A 19,177-nucleotide genomic window follows, 5' to 3' on the forward strand; every position below is an offset into this window, starting at 1 on the left:
CTTTATTAAAGATGCTAGGTCTACAATCATAGCTCACATTATGTAGAGTGTAATCACTAATTTGCTCAGTTCTACAACACAAAGAAGGCATCTTAAAAATTGACAGGGCATTCCTTCATGAATGTGAAAACTAGGGATCAGGATTCTCTACTTGTTAGAACCTTGGTTTCTTTTTAAATGGAGGGTGCAGAGTTCAAGTTCTCAAGTCCAAAATTACTTATGTTAGTCCATAACCTTATTCCCTTTCAGCGTGGCTATTATGTTCATTTAAATGCATTTTAGAAGGCATCTGTGTTTATGGCATCCCAAAGAGTTTAATAAATCTTCTGTGCAAAATTAAACAACAAACACACGTATAAATACAAACCTAAAAAGTCAAAACTATTTCAGCACTCTGAAAATTGAGGAAGCTAAAATAATTAAAGATGCATATTCTTTATAGAAAAAAAAGTACTAGTACTTTGAGTAAGGAGAGAAAAAGTCTGTAGCCTCTCGCCTGTGACAGCATGCTTCTACCCCCAGCTCAATCAGCATGAATTACAGAACTAGAGTGTTACCAATATAGGATAGCAAATAAAACTAGCAGCTTGCTGCCAAAGGCAGTGAACTTGAGTAAAGCCAAGGAGTAAACTTCTTCAGTGTTTCCAGCTAAACATGCAGAACTCCACAGGAAATGAACAGAAAAAGCCCACAGCTTTACTAGTGCAAGATGGGGCCTTGTGTGGGACAAGTAGTACATCTGCTGACAGATTTCTGGATAAGACAGAGCCATATACTGAAACAATCTCTGCACACATTCCTAGTAACTTAGAAGCTATAGATATGAGTGATGAGACCCAGGAGTGCCCAGTGCAAAGTAAAACCCGAGAGAGATAAGAACTGGCTGCATTTTGCATGTGCTTTTTAAACTACACACATATGGATTGACAGAAGACAGATTTACAAGCTCCCGATATTTGAGCAGAAATTCTTCTCAAATGATTGGTGACCACTGAGCTATGCAGGTACATGTGCAGTTCCTATAAATTCAAACTAAAGCAGAGATATCAATGGTCAAACACCATGTGAGATACAGATTTTTCAATATCATGCATTGAAATTACATTTAATATTTCTAATCTACTGAATGTTATAGCTCAACCTATCCTATCCTAAATGTGCTCAGAATACATGCATTAGCTTACAGTTTGCCAACATTGTCTAACACAAACCTTATCTTAAAGTATTGAATATCTCATGTAATTTATTGAATACTGTACTGAAAGAGAAAATAGAGTGGTTGTATGAATATGGGAAGTACTATTTCTACTTGAATGCGTATCACTTTCACATCATCTGAAAGTGAAAAAATTATAACTCCAACTGCCATAAGTCAGGTACTATCAGTAAGTTCAGACAAGTAACTAGGAAGAAAATTTTAAAATGCTTAAAAAAATGAAACAAATTCCAGGCCTTACATGGTGACTCAAGCTTATAATCCCAGTACTTTGGGAGGCTGATACCAAAGAATCACTTGAGGTGAGGAGTTCGAGACCAGGCTGGGCAAAAGAGTGACACCCTTATCTTTAAAAAATTTTTTAAAAATAGCAGAGAGTGGTGGCATGCACCTATAGTCCCAGCTACTCAGGAGGATGAAGCTGGAGGACCATGGAGCCCAAGAGGTTGAGGCTGCAAGAAGCTATGATCACGCCACCACACTCCAGCTTGGGTGACAGAGTGAGACCCTGTTTCTAAAAAAAATAAAATTAAGAAAACCCACAACCTAAAGAAAGGTACTATAATATATTATCAAAACTATACAGTTTTCAGTTTAAAAATTTATGGAAAAAAACAGAAAAGTATGATCTATATTGAAGGAACAAAAATAAAGCAACTATAATAATAACAACAGAAAATAGTCAATGAAAACTGTATCTAACTTGCCCTAACTATTGGCTTTAGCAAAGACTACAAACAGTTAATATGCAGATATTCAAATAATTATTTTTAAAACTATGATCATTGACAAAAAGAAAATATTAAAAAGAAGAAGATTCAGCAAGTAGGGCCTCAAGAAAAGAAATGGAAAGTACAAAAAATGACCAAATGAGAACTCTAGAAATGAAAAATACAATAACCCAATTTAAATATTTATTAGCTAGGTCTAAGAGCAAACTGAGATGGCAGAACAGTTAACTTGAAAATAGAGGAATAGAAATTATTGAGTTTAAAGAAAATGTTTAGGAAAAGAAGTAGAAGACATCAGAGATTCTTAGCTCAGAGTGAAGGATACAAACAAATGTATAATGAGAGACACAAAGGAGGAGAGAAAGAAAAAGTGGCTGAAAAAATATTTGTAGAAATAATGGCCAAAATCTTTTCAAAAGAAAGAAAAAATAACCTTAGATAAAAAATTTAATAAAACCCTTTTAGATACTGAATAGAAATTAATAACTGAACACATCATATTAAAATGTTGAAAGACAAAGAGAAAATCTTCATTGCATCAAGAATGAAATCAGACACTGTGTACATAGAAACAACCATACAGCCATTGGCTAAGTTTTCATCAGGACCAATAGAGTCTAGAAGCAGTGAAATGACATATTTAAATGCTGAAAGGAAAAAAAAAGAAGGCAACCAGCAAATCTACATCCAGTGAAAATATTCTTTGAATCTAAAGAAAAAGTAGAAAAAGTATTTGATAAACAAAATACATTCATTCATAGCCGTTATGTCTTATAAGATATTGAGACAAAATCCTTCAGAATCACAGGAAATGACATCACATGGACCTCGAGTCCACTGGAAGAAATGACGGCCTCAAAAGTAGTAAGGAATAATATACCAAGTCTGAAAAGATAAAAATACACTTACTGCTATTTATATGAAGTTCAAGATAGGAAAAACCTAAATGATTGTGTAGATGTCAGAAATACAGTTAACTTTTGCTGGCTGGGAGGGGTGACAACTGACAAAGATTGTCCATGAGGGAAGCACAAGGGAATGTGAAATATTCTATCATTCCATCTGGACAATGAATTACACATAAACTTTATTCAGTCACACACTCATCTTGTGTGCACTTTTCTCTGACTGCTTTATCAATTGAAATAAAACTAATAAAAACCAAACCTAGACTCTTTCACACTTACCAGTAATCACAGCCAAGAGCCCAGAATAATTTGGAATATTATCATTATTATCACCACTTCTTTAGCCTATCTTGACACTTACACTTTTCATCCAGCTACAGTTTCACAGCTCCACCTCTGGTCCATTCTTTTGGAAGACCCCATAGCCATAGGGCAGGTAACACCTATGGAAGACTCATAAATGACATGATTTTTTTTTTTTTTTTTTTTTTTGAGACGGAGTCTCGCTCTGCCGCCCAGGCTGGAGTGCAGTGGCCGGATCTCAGCTCACTGCAAGCTCCGCCTCCCGGGTTCCCGCCATTCTCCTGCCTCAGCCTCCCGAGTAGCTGGGACTACAGGCGCCCGCCAACACGCCCGGCTAATTTTTTTGTATTTTAGTAGAGACGGGGTTTCACCCTGTTAGCCAGGATGGTCTCGATCTCCTGACCTTGTGATCCGCCCGTCTCGGCCTCCCAAAGTGCTGGGATTACAGGCTTGAGCCACCGCGCCCGGCGATTTATGGGTATTTAGCAGAAAACAAGTTGTATGTATCACATACTGTTCTATGCAGAAGGTACAATACATGTGAGTGAGACAGTCCCTCTAGCACAGAAAAGAAGGGCGAACTAGACTTTCAGAACATGGTCCAGTTTTTAGAGTTCATCAGAAGAACACAGATCAAGGTGTCCTCACATCTGGGCATGGGAAAGTGAAGTGACTGCAGGTTCTCCCCAGATCAGTGGCCTGTGGCTTTGGAGATGTGTACATGAAACTCACATTTGTTCACATCCACAGTCACTTCCTGGCTTCACCCATAAGAATGATGGTCTGGCTTCTCAGTTACTTAAGAACTATGCACACAGGGTGTCCATTACTACAATGACAAGTTTAAAAAGTGACTTTGGTAAAATGCATATCAGTAGTTACATTCTGGAGGGAAAAATGAGCAGAGGGGATATATTTTAATAGCAAAAGAAAAGTCACAACCTTGTGATTCCTGTCTCTTCCCATATGATTTATTATGGTGTGCTGAAACTTCAGAGTATCAAATGAACCCCACATTGTCATCCCTAAAGCTTTGTCCTTCTCCAACCTTAGCCCACGTTTGGGCCATCCACTGGCATCCGAGTACACTTGTGAGATGATCGCTGTCCAGACAGCAGTGCTAGTGCAACTTACAGGCAGCTCCATCTGAGTCTCCCCTCGAACTCCCAGCATCACTGACACTGAAGGAGTGTCCCCCATCATCACTGACACTGAAGGAGTGTCCCCCTGTCCTCCACAGCACCCAGAGCCTGCCCTGCCATGATTTCATTGCCCAACTCAAAACCTCATCACAGATTCCACTACCTCAAAGACAAAGTCAGGTCCCAGGCAGAGGCTGGTGTGGGGGTCTAAGAGACCATTTTCTCATCAACTTTTCTGTTAGAAATTTCCAGGCATTTATAAGCAGAATTTCCATACATAGTTACTATCTTAAAAATGGAAACCATTTGTAATATGAGAAACATAAAACATGGAAAATAATTAAACCTCACAAGAGCATCATCTAGTCAGAGACTCCAAATTCAACTACTCTAATTCTGAGCTCCCTGCCTTATGGTCCATCTCCATGGTGTCTATGTGTTCCACCCTTATCAAATATATGTTCAAAGAATCATGTAACCTATAATAAAAGACTTAAAATGGAATATGTATAGCCAATGACTCAAGAAATAGAGGCTCTCAAACAGAGACAAAACTATGAAAACAGACCTACTGGGAATTCTAGAAATAAAAAATACAACAACTCAATTGAAAAATGTATTAGACAGACTCGCCAGCAATTTAAGATGACACAAGAATCAGTGAACTGAAAAACAAGTCAATAGAAATGATCTCGTATAAAGAAGGGAAAAATTGTAAGGCAAAATGCATAAAACCTCAGACATTACAGGTCCATGTGAACAATACCAATAAATTTGTATTAGGAAACACAAAGGAAAATCTTTATGCCCATGTGTACCCATGTTTAGCTCCCACTTATAAGTGAGAACATGTGGTATTTGGTTTTTTGTTTCTGCATCAGTTCACTTAGGAAAATGGCCTCCAGCTGCATCCAAGTTTCTGCAAGGACATGATTTTGTTCTTATCTATGGCTGCATAGTATTCCACAGTGCATATATACCACAGGTTCTTTATCCAGTCCATGGTCGATGGGCACAATAGACACTGGGTGCTACTAGATGGGAGAGAGAGGGGGGAAGGGCAGAGCCTGAAAAACTACCTATAGGTACAATGTTCACTACCTGGTTAATAGCTTCGGTCATATCCCAAACCTCAGCATCATGCAAAATAACTTTGTAACATATCTGTACATGTATGCTCTGATTCTAAAATAAAAACTGAAAAAGAAAAAAATGGAGAAACAATGAAAATCATTTTTCAAAGTGATGAAACACATTAATCTATAAATGAAAGAAAATCTGTGAAATCCTTTTAGGATAAGCACAATGCAATTCATAAATATACACATTATAGTACCAATGTTGAAAGACAAAGACACAGAGAATTTGGAAGGCATCACTAAAATACTGACTTACTCTATACTAGGAAGCAATAATGAAGCCATTGGCTAAATTTTTATCATTACCAATGGAGATGAGAAGACAGTGGAATGACATATTTAAATGCTGGGGGAGAAAAGTCAGCCACAAATTCTATATCCAGCAATACAATCATTTAAATATAAAGGCAAGGTAGAAATATTTCTTTATATACAAAGATTAATTCATTAATAGCATGTATACCTTGCAAGAGATTCAAGAGAAAATCTTCAGAATCATAGGAAATGGTAGCAGATGGCAATTCAAATTGAAAAGAAGGAATGAAGACCTCAAGAAATGAAACAAGTATGAAAGAAGCTACAAAAAAGAAGTTTACTTTACCTGATATAAAGATTAAGTCCAGGAAAAAAAAAAACAATTATAATAGATGTCAGAATATTAGTTACATTGATTGTGTTTCAAGCAGCAGTTTTTGGGAATTTGCTTAAGCAAAGCAGCAAGAGAACTGGAAACCTTCCATATTTCAATGTGGATTATGACATTAAAAGATCTGAATCTTGACACTCATTTGCACCCTTAAGATTCACATCCTTTGCACTGTGTGTTTTATCTTAGATAAAATAAAATAAAATAAAACAAACCTTGTCTCTTTTAAATAAACCTAAACAAAGAAATAAGAATCACCAAATATTTATGAAAGCTCAACCTTATTAAAGAAAAGTGTAAAATATCCCTGAGAAAGTCCTAAAGAACTAGAAATCTGGTAGAGGAAACAGCAGGAAATATCTAAATATGTGCCTTCTGCCACTCAGGCAACATGGATTTTACCTCTATTGATTTCCTTAAAAACGTAAAATGTACTTAAGTCATTTTGCTCCACGAAAGAGGCCTCCAACTTCTCTTGGGCTCTTTCCACCCCACTGCACCCACCAGGTGATTTGCATACTGTCCCCTAGGGAGGATCTTCCCTTGTGAGTCTGAGATAAAAGCTCAGCTCTAATCCTGCCTTGACTGCTCAGGACTCCTCAGTTCATCTTCTCACAATGAGGCTCCGTGCTCAGCTCCTGGGGCTGCTGACGGTCTGGGTCCCTTGTAAGGGCAGAAGGGAAATGAGGAAGGAGAATGGGGTAAGAGGGTGAGCTCAGGGCGCCCCACTGCCTCCCATGTGTGTCCTGTCCTCATGTTAGATGCATCTTGTCCTCCAGGATGGGGCATGTGATGTCTAGATCTGTGAGAGTGAGGAAGATTCCAGAAGGAGCAAGGACATGTACTTTAATGAAAGCTGTGACACAGAAAGAGGGGGATGTGATAGGTGACTTCTAGGGTCCCCTTTGTGCCTTGCAAATCTTGGTTCTTTTTATAACTATATGTTTTGGAAGGATTAATCAAAATCACACGCAAAAAATAATTTAGTAAAACATAAATAACAGATAGAAAATTATTAAAATGGCTCACAATGTCTGTACAAAACCTTGCCCTTCTCTCTCATTATTTCAGGATCCAATGGAGATGCTGTAATGACCCACCCTCCACTCTCCCTGCTCGTCACCCCTGGAGAGCCAGCCTCCATCTCCTGCAGGTCCAGTCACAGCCCCCTTCACAGTAACAGATACACCTATTTGAATTGTTACCTACAGAAGCCAGGCCAACCTCCAGGGCTCCTGATCTATTTGGTTTCCAGCTGGGACCTTGGATTCCCAGACAAGTGCAGTTTCAGTGGATTGGGGATAGATTCCACGCTTAAAATTAGCAGGGTGGAGTCTGAGGATGTTGCGGTTCATTAGTTCCAGCAAAGTACACATTATCCTCCCACAGTGGTACAATCCTAAACACAAACCTCCCTGCTTGCTGTGGCCCAGCTGCCCAGATGTGTTGTTTCTGTGGAGAGCAAGTACTGTGGATTGTCTTAGATGCCTAAAGAGGAAAATGTTGGAGAACTCAGAGGACTTGGTGCAGCTGAGGGCTCATGACCATAAATTTCTCAGCTATACTGCAGACACTAAATTTTAAGTTCCCTTCAGCTGCAGCAGCCTTTGCATGACAGAGCCTGCAGAATGGAGGAGGTCCACGTGCCCTCTGAACAATGAGATACCAGATAACAGAAAACTCAATGAGAGCTCATTCTAATCCTCTCTTCCTTCCCTACATTCATTCATCAAGTAAATTCATTCTGCATAACAGGCACCTAATTGAGACTGATTACTGGAAACACAAAACTAATACATTCTTTTGCTTTGGTCTAGCAGTTACCAGAGTATAGGTACATTGATAAGGTTTGGTGATATTAAAACACTGTTTCCCTCCCCACTCCACTTTTCGTAAAGCAGACCTCTGACTAGGACAGCAGCAGGCACATTATTGTATCTTACTTTTTTCAGGGAGTACCCAAATATAACTCTTCACAGTCTAGATTTTTAAATTACTAGACATGTTGCAAGAAATGTATGTAAAAATAAAGACCTAGTGCCAAAAGTCTTTGCAGAGTCTCAATCACAGCACATTGAAGTAAAAATGTAGTTTTCTGTACTCCAAAGCTGGGTTTCAACAATAAGGGCCAACTTTGAAAGAATGAGGAAACATATGTATGCCATCTTAAATAGAATCTGGATCAATACAAGATAATATATAAGCTAACTTTTTACCCCATGCAAAACAACCATCTGAAGACTTGGAGCAGAGGGCAGTAAGTGAGAGACTGGTGGCTTGTGTTTGAGATATGAACCCAGATGGAATTTCTCATGTATTTCCTGGGAAGAATCACAGAGTTGAGAGATCCCTACCTGGCATTCAAGGCTGGGCCCTGATCCACTGCCAGCCCCTGAGGAAGTGCTGCATCTCACAGAGCTCTAGGTCTGTGTGGTATCTCAAAGGTTACCTTAAGCCATATCACACATTCCAGGTAAACCCAGCAGGACATAGATGAGCTTCCAAAGGTTGATTTTGCTTCTGTCATTTACCTAGGAATGATTTGAGAGAGAAATTATAAAACACTATATGTGTATTAAGCAGTAATAAATTGAGGATATCTGCTGTATAATAAACTTGCATATTTAGCAAGTTCATGTAAGAAAAAAACTATAATTAAACTGACCAATTCAAATGAAACCATGAATCAAGAAAACTGGGGAAAACAAGATAGCAGCTTTAGCCTTAACTTTACAAATAATTGCATCATAAATGGACAACTTTTTCCAAGTAAGTCGTAAAATTATCAGACAGGATTAAAATCCAAGACGTATGCTACTCATAAAATACACACTGTGGTAAGAATATAGAATGGCTTTGAAAACGAAAGGATGATAAGTACATATCATGCAAAACTGAGCAAAAGAAACTAAGTTGTGACTTTAATGCAAGAGATAAAAATGGACATTTCATAATGATAAATGGGTAAATCCATCAAGAAGCCATTAAAATTCTAAATCTGTCTAAATCCTGTATTAGTCCATTTTCTCTCTGCTGATAAAGACATACCTCAGACTGGTCAATTTACCAAAAAAAGAGGTTTAATGAACTTACAGTTCCACATGGCTAGGGAGGCCTTACAAGTATGGCAGAAGGAGGAGCAAGTCACATCTGATGTGGATGGTGGCAGACAAAGAGAGAGAACTTGTGCAGGGGAACTCTTCTTTATAAAACCATCAGATCTCATGATACTTATTCATTATCATGAGAATAGCATGGAGAAGACCTGCCCCCATGATTCAATTACCAACCACTAAGTCCCTCACACAACCTGTGGGAATTCAAGATGAGATTTGGGTGGGGATACAGTCAAACCATATCTCATTCTGCCCCGACCCCTCACAAATACCATGTCCTCACATTTCAAAACCAATCATGCCTTTCCAGCAGTCCCCCACTGTCTCAACTCATTGCAACATTAACTTAAAAGTCCACAGTCCAAAGTCTTATCCAAGATGAAGCAAGTCCCTTCCACCTATGAGCCTGTAAAACCAAAAGCAAGTTAGTTACTTCCTAGACACAATGGGGGTACAGGCATTGGGTAAATACAGCCAGTCCAAATGGGAGAAATTGGCCAAAACAAAGGGGCTACAGACCCCAAGCAAGTCTGAAATCCAGCAGGGCAGTTAAATCTTAAAGCTCCAAATGATCTCCTTTGACTCCATGTCTCATATCTAGGTCGTACTGATGCAAGAGGTGGGTTTCCATGGTCTTGAGTAACTCTGTCCCTGTGGCTTTTCAGAGTACAGCCTCCCTCCTGCTGCTTGCGAAAACTGTCATTGAGTGTCTGTGACTTTTTCAGGTGGACAGTTTAAGCTGTCAGTGGATCTACCATTCTGGGATCTGGAGGACAGTGGCCCTCTTCTCACAGCTCCACTGAGCAGTGCCTCAACAGGGACTCTGTGTGGGGGCTCCAACCCCATATTTCCCTTCTGCACTGCCCTAGCAGAGGTTCTCCATGAGCACCCCGCCCCTGCCACAAGCTTCTGCCTGGGCACCCAGGTGTTTCTGTACGTCCTCTGAAATCTAGGCAGAGGTTCCCAAACTCCAGTTCTTAACTTCTCTGCACTTGCAGCCTCGGCACCATGTGGAAGCTGCCAAGTCTTGAGGCTTGTGCCCTCTGAAGCCACAGCCTGAGTTCTACATTGGCCCCTTTCAGCCATGACTGGAACAGCTGAGACACAGGCCACCAAGTCCTTAGGCTGCACACAGCATGAGGACCCTGGGTCTGGCCCACAAAATTACTTTTTCCTCCTAGGCCTCTGGGCCTGTGATGGGAGCAGCTGCCATGAACACCTCTGACATGCCCTGGAGACATTTTCCCCATTGTTTTGGGGATTAATATTGGGCTCCTTATTACTTATGCAAATTTCTGCAGCTGGCTTGAATTTCTCAGAAAATGAGACTTTCTTTTCTATCACAATGTTGGGCTGCAAATTTTCTGGACATTTATGCTCAGCTTCCCTTATAAAACTGAATGCCTTTAACAGCACCTGAGTCATCTCTTGAATGCTTTGCTGCTTCGAAATGTCTCCTGTCAGATACCCTAAATCATGTCTCTCAAATTCAAAGTTCCACAGATCTCTAGGGCAGGGGCAAAATGCCACCAATCTCTTTGCTGAAACATAACAAGAATCACCTTTGCTCCAGCTCCCAACAGGTTCCTCATCTCCATCTCAGACCACCTCATCCTGGATTTCATTGTCCATATCATTACCAGCATTTTGATCAAAGCCATTTAACAAGTCTTCAGGGAGTTTCAAACTTTCCCACGTTTTCCTGTCTTCTTCTGAGCCCTCCAAACTGTTCCAACCTCTGCCTATTACCCTGTTCCAAAGTCACTTCCACATTTTTGGGTATCTTTTCAATAGTGCCCCCACTCTCCTGGTACCAATTTACTCTATCAGTCTATTTTCATGCTGCTGATAAAGACATATCCAAGACTGAGTAATTTCCAAAAAAAAAAAAAAGAAAAAAAAAGGTTTAATGGACTTACAGTTCCACATGGCTTGGGAGGCCTCACAGCTATGGCAGAAGGGAAGGAGGAGCAAGTCACATCTTACATGGATGGCAGAAGGCAAAGAGAGAGAGCTTGTGCAGAAGAACTCCTCTTCATAAAACCATCAGATCTCAAGAGACTTATTCATTATCACAAGAACAACATTGGGAAGACTTGCCCCCATGATTCAATTACCTCCCACTGGGTCCCTCCCACAACACATGGGAATTCAAGAGGAGATTTGGATGGGGACATAGCCATACCACATCAAATACAAAACATAGATTCAAAATATATAAGTTAAAATTGATTAAATAAAGTGAGAAAAAGCCAACTCCATGTTTTGATGGAAGACTTTACCCTCTAGCTGCTATAGATGTTTCAGAAAATATCACAACAAGGATTTAAAAGATTCCATTAAGGTAATTAGCACATTTGATCTAGTTAAAGGATAAAAAATCCCAGCTCTATTCAGTAGCAGTGGATCCAGGACATAGTTCAAACTCAGTATCAGTATTCTGATAGTTGAAGATGCTATAACACTCTAGGGTGTATCACCCTTTCCACAGTGAGTCACACTCATGTAATCTGCTCCCACTAAGAGTGGGCAGACCTGTGATTTGCTTCTAACCAATATAATATGGCAAAGCGATGGGATAGAATTCCCATGATTGTATTAGATTATATAATCTTCTGTCTTAACAAACTGAAGGGAGACACTTTCTGCTGGCCTTGAATAAGCAGACAGCCATGTGTGCATTGCCTGTGGGAGGATCACATAGCAGGGGATTGTCCACAGCCTCTAGGACCTGAGTACAGCCTCCAGCCAAGAGCCAGTAAGAAATTCAAGCCTTAAGTCATAGAGATGCCAGGAAATGAGTTCTGTAACAACCTGAAAGAGCTTTGAAGTGCATATGTACTCAAGTGAGTCTCAGATGAGAATGCAACCCAAGATACACTTGGGTACAGTCTTGTGAAACCCTACGGATAGAACCCAAATAACCAGTGTGCAGACTCCTGACAGCAGTAGTAAGATTATAAATTCTTTATTGTTCCCTGATTGGTTAACATCCTGTCTTCCACAACTGTTTCTTTCCATAAGCACCTGACACAGAAATCATAAATATTTCCATTTTGGAAAATTTAAGTTAGATAAAAACACACAGGGCAGAATGCGAAGCAAATTCAGAACTATTTTATTGAGAATAAAGAAAAAAATGTCTGGTTATGATGATGCAATTGTGTGAAAACGGTGTCTCCAGGGTGCATACCAGGGTGGGCTCCTGCTTCTCATATGTTATGGACATCCCTTCTCTCACGTCTGCAAGCAGCCAGGGAAGCAACTTGGAGGGCTGAGCTGCACTGCTCACTCAACTTGGACAGATACATGTTGCAGAATACAGTCTCTTTAGAGGACTGCTAAATGCTGGAATAATTTGCAGCAGGTTCAGCTTCCACGTTACTGACAGTCAGCGGGGAATCTGTCTCAGATAATCCACGCTGATCAGACTCTGACCCCAGAGATGATCTAGGGACAAACCTAGTAAAGGCTTTGGAATCTGACCCAGGTTTCTGACCCAGTACAAACTGATGTCAAATTCTGACCTGTCCTGCACATCAAACCAACAGGTTAGCAAAACATTGTAGACCATCTAGCCATTGCTGAACCACCAGCTGACTACAGACACATGAGTGAATGCAGCAGATCAGCCCAGCCAGGTCAGAATAAAGGCACCTGCAAGTTGGCCCTCAGAATTATAAGGAGTAATAAATACTTGTCTTCTACCATTATGTTTGAGCTGGTTTGATTTTCAGCTAAGGCTAACTGATACAGGTTTTGTGAAAAGGAGGCAATAGAGTTAAGTGTGGGGTAGGCACAGTTACTATAATTGGTGTAATTTCAAAGCATATCTGCTTATTTTTTAATCCAGTTATGAATAAACATGTCTGATTATTATGGACTTTGTATATCTCCCTTATCTCCCCAGCGAATCCTAATGAACTGGGGAAAAAGACTCTTTTTGTCCATTTCCTCTCATTCTTTTTGACTATGAGGAGCAGCACACTACTGTTTATACTTCTCATTATTCAGACAAATTGATGTTTTAATTTTAGTAGGTTGTCTTCAACGTTTACAGGTCACTGATGTTAATTATGTCACGAAGAGTTTCTTGCGTACTCATTTTTCATCCATTCATTCCATAAAGTGTTAGTTGAGCACTTACTCTGCACCAGGCATGTGTCTAGGCTGCAACCCTGAGAAAGTCAATGTCTGACTCTCACTGACTTACACTCTACTATAAACAATATAAAATGTTTAGTTAAACACAAATCAACAGTAAGATTTCAGGAAAATTAAAGCTATAGAGGAGAATCAGTATAGAGAGAAGTGGAGACTAGATCAGTTGGGGAGGCAGAGCCTGCTTCCTCTGAGGAGGTGACTGATGCAGAGGCAGACAACTGGCCTGTAGGAAATCTCATGAGGAGAGCTTCAGGGTCCACAGAGATCAGGCACAAAGGATCTGAGAAGGAACACTATAAGAACACGTGAAGGACAGAGAAAGCCACTAGGGAGGAGAGTACATCAATCCAGGAAAGGAAGAGGAAGTCAGAAAAGTGGCAAGTCACTGTCTTATCTCAGAGTCTTATAGATCACCACACATAATGAGTGTCAAATAAAGAAGGCCCTCCCTGTCAGTCCGTTTTCATACTGCTATAAAGAACTATCCCAGACGGGGTAACTTATAAAGGAAAGAGGTTTAATTGACTCGCAGTTCAGCACGGCTGGAGAGGTCTCAGGAAACAAATACCACATGTTCCCACTTATGAGTGGGAGCTAAATACGGGGCACACATGGACGTAAAGATGGGAACAATAAACACTGGGGACTACCGGAGGTGGGAGGGAGGAAGTGAGTTAAAACAACTGCTTATTGGATACTACACTCATTACCTGGAGGACAGAATCATTTGTACCCCAAGCCTCAGCATCATGCAATATACTCTTTTAACAAAGTACACGTACCCAATGAATCTAAAATGAAAGTTGGAAAAAAAGACTCATTGGGAGCCCAAAGTGAAACTCTTGTAAGTTGCTGCCAGTGGATGGCAAATAAACTCTTTAATAAGCAAAATGTAGAAGTCTGATCTCAGAAATGCTGAAAATGTAATGATAAGAGTTCCATTAATAGTAGAGAGCCCCTAAGGCTGGAATGGGTTCTCATACGTGACCTGGAGCACCTGGGAGGAGCCAGTGTGCTGATTTGAGGGAACCCTGTCTGTGTTCTGTGCTGAAATTGAAAGCCTGGCCTTGCCCCTCCCTGCTGCGTTGGCTGTGTCCCCAAGGCCCATCTGCCATGGATTGAATTATGTCCGCATAACTCATATATTGAACTCCTAACCCCCAATGTGACTCTATTTGTATATCGACCTTATAAAGAGGTAATTAAGGTTAAAGAATGTCATAAGAGTGGGGCCCTGATCCAATAGAACTTGTGTCCATAAGATGAGTGCATCCCCCGTCTGATCCATCCTGCCATCATGCACTGAGGAAAGGCCATGTGAAAATATGATGCTTGCAAATCAGGGAGAAGGTCCTTTTCAGAAAGCAAACCCTGCTGGACCTTGGCTTGAATTTCACAACCTTCTGAACTGTGAGAAAATACATTTCTCTGGTTTAGTCCGGCCAGCCTGGGATATTTTGATGTAGGAGTTCAAGCAGACTCATCCACTGTCCCCACCCTCTTTAAGCAAGATCAGTCTCAGGGTACCCTGTAGACTTGGAGGCCCAGCTTTGCTCCTCTTCCTCCTCTTATTCTGACTTGCTAGTGAGGAAGAAGAAATCAGGCTTCATCCTTAGATTTGTTTGTTTGTTTGTTTGTTTGCTTTTGCATTAAACACGAATGTTTCCTTAAAGAAGAAATTGTTAGCTTATTTTGCTTCCTGATCAGAATTTAATCAAACTGAATGAACTACTTGCTTGATATTAATATTTGGGGATGTTCATGCTTGATCCCTACTTAGATGCCAGTGGGGATGTTATAGGACCCTGCCTCCAGCCCCCTCACTGTGTCCCAGGAGAGAAGGTCGCTGTCACCTGCAAGGATGGCCAGAGTGTTAACAGCATCCTAGCCTGGCTCAAGCAGAACCCAGGCCCTGCTCTGAGCTCCCACTGGATCCTGCTGCCCACTGGGCATGATGCCTGCCAGGATCACAGGTGGTGAGGCTAGACAGACATCACTCTGGCCATCAGCAGCCAAGCTACCTTCAGGGCCACATGCCCCCACCTCCTGTCACTACATGGACACAAACTTCCCCAAGCTGTGGCGCTGCTATCCAGGGATTTCTCAGGCTCCGGAGCTTCTTGGGGAACAGGCTGGAGACAGCTCTGATCATTCCCTCTCCTCCCACCTCCTTCCCTCCTCCTCTCTGGGGCACCTCCAGTGCATCTCCATGGCATCCTTGCACGGAGAACGTAAGGGTGTTTCTTCCACCTCTTGTTCTGAATTCATCATGCTAATTCATTGTCACTTTAGACATAGGCTGTCCATATCTTCAGAGTTGCCACCCTTGTGTCTCTCACACATCCCAGTCAATTGTGGAGCCTGTAGTTCTGGCTCCACCATACGAATCTTAGTGGAAGGGTGATTGTTGGCAAGTTGTAGTTATTGCAAGACCAGAAAGTAAAACAGCAAATATTCAGAAGCTTGTGCATAGGGCAGACATGGCCATTGTGAACATCTTTGTCCTGCTATGCTCAGGGCTGGAGAAACCCAAACCTCTTTGAAGAGTTCATGAATTCTGCTTTCTTCATCTCCATTTTTCTTTCTATATTCTAAACAATTAGCTCCTCATTTTCCTTAATTTCTTCCTCTCCCAAGGTCTGCTAGAAACAGGCAAGACACTTGAAGAAGACATAAAGTCTGGGGACTGTATGTATCTCCTCAACACCAAAATTGTGTTCCAGTTTCCCATCCTTCTCAGTGGTTTCTGATGGGAAGATGCTGACTGCTCCAGCCAGGTTCCTGTTAGAGGCTGCATTTGGAGGGTTTACGAAGAAACCTTCTGGGTACTTATTGCTTGATTCCCAGGAAGGCAGTAGAAGGGTGGGTCAGGATTCCCAGAATAAAGGATACCAGAGTCACTCCTGGGAAAGGTTGTGGGTATGAGATGAAAGGATGTAAAACTCGGACCTGTGGCCGAAGCCTTAGAGGCATGAAAGTGAAGCCCATATATCTAAGAACAAGGGACAAAGGAGAATCTTATATTTGGGGAGAGATGGCCATAGTCCAGGTGGAAGATGGTGGAAGCTGCAGAGGATGGGGCAGTGGGGGTAGAGGTGGGAAAAAGGGTCAGATTTGTGATACATTTGGGGTCTGAGATTACTGGTTCCACTTTTGTTTGTTACAAGATACCCAGTTCAACGTATTGAGAATGCAGCAACTGTAAGTATTTATTGATCTTACAGACTTTAATTTATTTTGAAATAATTTTGGTGAAGAATTTCAGTTTTTGATGACTGAGATGGAGGGAAAATTTGCAAGGCAAAGGACAGAAGGCCACCGACTTCTGTCCTTATGTAAAGTTCTAGTTTTTTTTTTTTTTTTTAAATAAGTACTTTGCCATTTGTTTTATGTCTTTGGCAATTTCCAGAGCCCTAAAATCATTAGATGTCACAAAAATGCATAAACTCACAAAAACAATCACAAAATTGTGTGGTATTGTATGTTGTAGTTAATTTGATTGTGGTAATCATTACACCATGTATATATATATTAAATAATCTTGGGTGCTTTAAAAATATGTGATTTTATTTGTCAATTATACCTCAATAAAGCTGATAAAAAGTCCCACAAGTAACGCATTCGCGACACATATCCTGATATGTTCTGTATAGTTAATCCTAAAAGGAGAAGATGTGAGCCCCAAGGAACAAAAGTCATCCACATTGGAATGTCCTGCTTCAGTGATGGAGAAGAACAATTATGAACTGATCACTGAAGGAAAACCAGCTTTCAACTGGGAACTGAAACTTCTCTCTAATAACTGGAATTGCATTGCATAGTTCTTTAAAGCCAACCGTAACACTCTGAACCTTCTGAACCTGTAATAATTGGGCAGCCACTTCCACTGGCTCAGTCCCTCAGCTTCCTGCTGCCCAGGAAAATGGGCATGGGGCAGTCCTAGGTGCTGATGAACATCACTCATTACTGGATGCTCTTGGTTGCCTCTGTGGGGTGTGCCTAGTAACCCAGCTAAAACTCACCTCTAACATCCCAAATGATCAGGCCAGCCTGGCTCTGCTGGGAGATGAATAATATGACCTTGCTGACAGTTTGGTTGCATTGGTTCTGTTTTCCAGTGCAGATGCAACAGGGGATATTATTAACCAATCTCTCACTCTCCACCCGTGTCTTTGGAACAGAGGGGACCAGCAGGGCCACTCAGGGTATTAGTGCTGACTTAGGCTGGTACCAACTCAAAATCTTAATTCTTGGAGCAATCTCAAATTCTTGGAGCAGAATCTTAGGTGGTAATCTAGGAAGTGACCACCAGACCCCAGCAGCCCCAAATCAACTTCAGTGGCTGTCAGAGTGGGGTTATACTGTCACAGTCAGCAGGGTAGAACCAAAGGAGACAAGCTGTTTGAGTCAGACTTGCTCTTTGTGGCATGGCCCTGAACCAATACTTGTCCACTGGGTGCTCAGAGCCTCTGGGACATAACAAAAACTTTCTTCAGCATATGCTGCTTATTCTGATAAAAACAAATCCCTATTTATACTTAGATGTCATTTATGTGACTCAACAGGCAGCCACATATCCTAATTCTCCCAAGCCCTATGCTGCATATTTAGGACCAGGATATCTTCTGTATAGCAAAGACAAATAACTAATGTGCCAATTAATTTAAAATATTAGGTGATTTTCACAACTTTGGGGAATCAATTTGTATTAAAAACACTTGAGAAAGCATAAATTCACAAAGAAAAGAAAAGACACCATCCAGTTTCTCGGCAACAGGAAATGATAAGATGCATTTTCTCACCAGCTAGATAATGTCTCTCTGCGACATTGTGTCCCAGGTAGTTTCATTTTGAACTTTGCAATATTTTCAAAGTGATGATCAATGAGATATAGAAAAACATATTCATGTATTGGATGAACATTTATTTGTATATGATTAATAATAAACCTGTTGTTATTTTAATAATTTTTGAATATAAAAGAAAAGCCCAAAGAAGATAATTGTAAAACGCTTAACATCAAATCACCCCCTCAAAAACCATGCCATAGAATATTTTATCACGTCAACTTCCAAGCGTTTTTTTTCTCCTATATATGTGTTTGACTGTTGGTCAAAAACACTGTGGTATAACCCATCTTTCACAGCAGTCTACCTGCAATTAGCATTTGTGAATAGTCTGTATGCCATTCAGCATTATTTTTGATGGATGCTTAGCATTTCATTACATTTATAAATCTTATTTTATTTAGTCTCCAAATGATAGAATATAATCTGAAAACATTACACCAGATAAAAGAAAAATGAGCCACCTAAAGGGCCCAACCCTAGAACTTTTCACTGGCTTCTCACCCATGTCTACTCCTTCCTCACTCACGACCAAGCTTCCCACTGCTTTGGAAAAGACAGCATGGGTGTGCAAGTTATTGCCTCACTCAACCACCCCCAGACTCTTCAGCCATCTAAGCTTAGAACTATAATCAACGAGAAGATATCAAGTACATGTGACCCTTAATAGTTAATAGCTACTATTGTGTTTCTCATGTTTGCCATGTAGGCACAAAAGAACTACTACTTTTGTGGCCAATGAGTTTTATTCTTGATATGCTATTACCGATTCAGAGGGAACAGAGTCCTGCCCTCTCTCAATGCAATGGTCTTTATCCAAAGAATCACAGAAATTCTGAAAAAAATGTTTTAGAAGGATATTTGAAAGCATTCATTTCATCTAATTATACATCCCCCATTAGATGATAGAAAATGATGAGGAAACTTTGGAAAACAGCCTTACATACTTTTAAAGAAACATGCCT

Source organism: Colobus angolensis, unplaced genomic scaffold (genome assembly GCF_000951035.1).
Source record: "Colobus angolensis palliatus isolate OR3802 unplaced genomic scaffold, Cang.pa_1.0 Scaffold801, whole genome shotgun sequence".
Taxonomy (NCBI): domain Eukaryota; kingdom Metazoa; phylum Chordata; class Mammalia; order Primates; family Cercopithecidae; genus Colobus; species Colobus angolensis.